A 4,766-nucleotide genomic window follows, 5' to 3' on the forward strand; every position below is an offset into this window, starting at 1 on the left:
CAAAATTACAGTTATAGAGTAGCAACGAAAATAATTTTATGGTTGGGGGTCACCACAACATGAGGAACTGTATTAAGGGGTCGTGACATTAGGAAGGTTGAGAACCGCTGCTTTAGAGTAAGGGAGGGATTAAGAAGGAGTCAGGTTTTACCCAGGCCCTCGGGCTGCTGAAAGGATGTTGGGGGCAGGCAGGGAGGCTGGGAGGCTGGGATGAGGCTGAGCTGAGACCACAGGGCCCAAGCTAGGGCACAGATGGAGAGATGGGGAGAGACAACACAGGTGGCCTTTCTGCCCAGCCCCTGAAACTGGGGGGTGCTGGGTGGCCAGGAAGGGGTCCAGGGCTGGGAAGGGGTGTGGGGCAGTGGCCGTGGCCCTACCGGCCCCTCAGAAGCAGTAATTAAGGGCTCTGGCATCCTCGCGGTGTGATGTATGTGCGCCTTAACTAATCATTTATTAGGGCATTGATGGTTCATCAATGTTAATTCATTTATTTAAACAACTCAGCTCCGTAATGAAGATGTTGGCTGAGCAGGGAGGCCAGTGGGGGGTGGGACCAGGATTTAGGGAGTGGGCTCAGGCCCGGTTCTGGGAGTCTCCAGGGTTGGGGTGAAATGTCCCCTGCAGGGTTAAGTGAACACCCCGATGGGCTGACAAGGAGACTGAGGCTAGAGTAGGAGGTGACTCTCCTGGAGGCCCCATAGCCATTGGGGAGTGTGGGAAGAACTCAGATTGCCCCCTCTGGACACACCAGCACCACTTGTTGGACTTCTTCCTGTTGCCCTGCTCCTAGAGGGTAAATGCCAGCCAGGAGGGCCACCAGCTGAAAGGCTAAAAGGTTGGCTTTCTCTTACCCTGTGCTGTGCCCTCTGCCTGGTACAGCCATCCCAGTGCCCTGCCTGCCTGATAGATTTGCCCAGGGCAATATTTAAGAACAAAAATCAGACCCCATCCCGCCTCTGTTCAAAAGCCACTCATGGCTCCCAGTGCCCTGCAGAGAAAATCTAAGCTCATATCTTCACTGACCTCCCTGATCCTCCAATCCAAGGGCCCCCATCGCTTCTCTGTCACCTGTAACCCTGTTATTTCCCTGCCAGCCTCACCTGGGTGAGGAAAGGGAGCCTACCTGTCCCAGAGCACGGGAGACACTCAGCAAATTCCTCCCACTTACCGCAGCAGACACTCTGGGGCCTGGGTCTCAGGCCCTTTGTCCCTGTCATTTCAACACAGCTGCGCTGCCCATCCAGGTGAGCCCAGGTACCTCCTCTGAGTCTCTGTTTCTGGGGGCCCTGGAGGTGAGGGGCTAATGTCCCTTCGTGACCTGATGGACAAATGCCCATGCTTTGCCCATCTGAGGCAGGGAGCACTCTGGTTCGTGTCCTCTCGATCCCTGGGAATTCCTGGCAGAGGGACCAGCATGTGCAAAGGCTCAGAGGTGTGGAAGGGTGATTTTGGACATCCAATCTGGCTGTGGTGAGAGCAAGAGAGGCTCAGCATCTGTTAAGAACTGTGCTATTCGAGAGCAAGAGAGGCTCAGCATCTGTTAAGAACTGTGCTATTCGGGGGCCGGCCGAGTGGCGCGATGGTTAAGAACTCGCTTGGGATGCCAGAGGACCCCGGTTCGGATCCCACATATGAGGGCCAGTGACACTGCCCTCTACAGCTAAGATGCTGAACAGCAGCTCAACCTGGAGCTGNGTGGGAGCAAGGCTTCTTGTAAATGGCTCCCCAAGGGCACAGAGGCCTGGGGCGTGGGGGACTTGTTCCTGGGGGCTCCCCTGCTGCCCTCCGCCCAGTGTTTCCTGGAAGAGGGGTTGCATCATCGGGGCTCCCATTGTGTGGGTTTGGAAACGGAGGTGCAGAGAGGGATGACATAGCCAGGAAGAGCCATTTATCCAGCTGCATTTATGGAGCACCTCATGTGTGTAGGCGTGTGCGGGGCTCATTAATCCAATAGTCACCATATAGAAAATATAATCAAATATTATTGTTATTATTATAAATAACAACTGTGGCTCATGATTGGTCCTGCTGTCCCACGAAGCCTTTAGGCAGCTGTTCTAGTCACTGAAACATGTGGGTTGAGGGAGTGTATGATCCCATTATACAGATGGGGAAACCGAGGCCCCAGCTTGTGCAAGCCAGAGGAGCTGAGCCAGAACATGCAGGCCCCACTGGCTCATTCCTGGGGATTCTCCCTGGTGGGGCCACTTGGACAGAGAATGGAAGGAACTGATTTCGGGGCCCCAGCCCTTCCACCGTCCCTATCCCCTTCTACATCCGCAAAGGCCTCTGGTAGATGTTTGACTTTGAGAGCCAGGGCTGAAGGCAGATCTAGCCCCAAGTGGGGTGGGCAGAGCGGGGAGGTACGATGCACCCCCAGATGGATGGGGGGCTGGGGTACCTTCTCTGCCCTCAATTTCAGAAGCATGGAGAAAGCTCCACTTACCGAAGCCTGACCCCTGCTCGCGGATGGGGAGAGTGCAGGACAAGCTCCCTTCCCACTCTGCACACACATGGCCACCACACAGGTGCAGACATTCGTCTGACTACCTGTGTGCGTAGCTCTGGACCCTGCCTGCCTTCACCAGTGCACACATGGGAATGCACAGTAGGAGCTGATTCAGATGGCCACTTACATTCACCCCAAATGCATCCTCAGAGGTCCAGTTCCAAATGCTCCCATAGTGAGCATTTGTGGATTGACTAAACAATAGTACTTAGCCGTAATGGTGGTAGTAGTAAATTAAATTATAACCATTCAGATTGGACTTCTGGTCTTGATAACCCTCCCAGCCTCATCATCCAGCAAACCTTCATCGATCATTCATTCCTAACATTTATGGAGTGCCGACTGTATGCCCCAGCTACCCCTTCATTCCCTTAACAGCCCTGTGAGGCAGGAAATATGACAGACATGGTCTACAAAAGGGGAAACTGAAGCTCAGGGAGGTGGGGAACTCAGCCTGGAAGATGAGATTCTAAACCCAGATTTGTCTGTGTCTGACCCTAGGGTTGCCACTGAGGAAAGGGGCTTGATCATGTATTTCTGAGGCCCTAAATGTAGGGAAACTGAGACACAGAGCCAGAGAGGAGGCTCGGGGGGGGTCTCCCAGAGCTTCCAGGAGGAGCCAGGAGGTGGATACTGGCAGGTGGTCCCAGCACAAGCCCTGGGGTCCTACAGGGGACCCCAGAGCAGCCAGCCAGAAGGGCCCTCCACACAGCAGGAGCTTAATAGATGCAGTGAGGGCTCAACAATGACAGCAGGAGGGACTGCCTGGGGTCCAGTCCAGTGGTAGGGGTCAAGCCCAGGGCTCTGGGCCTTTGGACAGGGCCAGAGGAGGGTTGGGGAGGAGGGAACCCTCACATCCTTCCTGAGTCTCCCCTGCACATCTCCCAGCTTGGGACTCCCCCTGGGGACCCCACCAGCCTGCCGCTCTCATAGCTCTCATCCCTCTCCCTTTCTCTCTTGTTTCTTTCTGTCCTTCTCTTCATCTCTATCTCTCCCTCTCTTTCTCTTTCTCTCTGTCTCTCTCCATGTCTGTCTCTCTTTGTCTCTCCATCTCTCTGTGTCTCTCCCCTCCCCCTCATCTCTTTCCCTGTGTCCTTAAGCACACCTCTCTCCATGTCTCAGGTCCTCTCACCCGCTCCCCAGTCCCTCTCAGCAGCCATTAGCTGTAGCCTCTCCAGGTGCCCCCTGCCCCCCAGTCGTGAAGAGCCTCGTGGAGGGGAGGTGCCACCACATTGCACCTGATGCAGAGGCTGGCTCATGCTCAGGGTCACAGACTGTAGAAGCTCCATAGACACCTCCTTCCGCCTCTCCCAGAGCAGGTCTGCAGCCACTAGGCTGTGTAGCCTTGGCTGGGCCCCTGCCCTCTCTAGATGATGTTACTCAACTGTAGAAAATCAGTCTAGGGTGAGGGATGGAGACCCCCAAAGGGCTGGGTCATCAGGTAGCTGAGAGGGGACACGCAGGACCTCTTCTTTGGCCCAGGCCTGACCTGCACCCAGGCTCTGTCCTCCAAGCCTGGGGCTCCCTTAGGACCAGGTGTCTGTGGTGGGTGGGCACCGGGTGTGGGGAGGGCAGAGAATAATGAACAAACCACCTATCCCTTCAGGTCTCACCTTCTTTCTGCCAAATCCCCATAGTTAGGGCTGGGAGCTCTGATGTCCTGATAGGGAAACTGAGGTACAGACAGGGCAGGGGTGCCAGAAGAAGGCCAAAGACTCCCAGGGCCTAGGTGTCCCCTTTGCTGCTCCTGGGGGTGGGAGAGACACCTCAGGCCAGGGGATTGGGCTTGGACCAGCCCCACCCAGTAAGTTCCCCCAGGTCCCCTCTAAATACCCTTCCAGGTGCCCCCTAGTTTTCCTCCCAGGTTCTCCCCACAAGTTCCCCCCGCAGGTTTTCCCCCAGAGCTGCTGCAGGCTGAGGTGAGCAGGAACACCTGGGTCCAGAGGGAAGAAGACGTTCCTGGCAATGGGAACAGCAGCTGCAAAGGCTCTGAGACAGGAAGCAGGATGTGTGGGGAAGAGGGAGGTGGCTCTAACACTGGCGGTCCTCGTGGAGCCTCGTGGGCTATGTGAGAACCAGGGCTTTTTCTGGAGTGCACAGGAAAGCCACAACAGGCTTTAGAGCAGCGGTTCTCAACCTGTGGGTTGCGTCCCCTTTGGGGGTCGAACGACCCTTTCACAGGGGTTGCCTAAGACCATCGGAAAACAAAAAGATATTTACATTACGATTCATAACAGTAGCAAAATTACAGTTATAG

This window comes from Hipposideros armiger, unplaced genomic scaffold, assembly GCF_001890085.2.
Source record: "Hipposideros armiger isolate ML-2016 unplaced genomic scaffold, ASM189008v1 scaffold_275, whole genome shotgun sequence".
Lineage (NCBI taxonomy): Eukaryota > Metazoa > Chordata > Mammalia > Chiroptera > Hipposideridae > Hipposideros > Hipposideros armiger.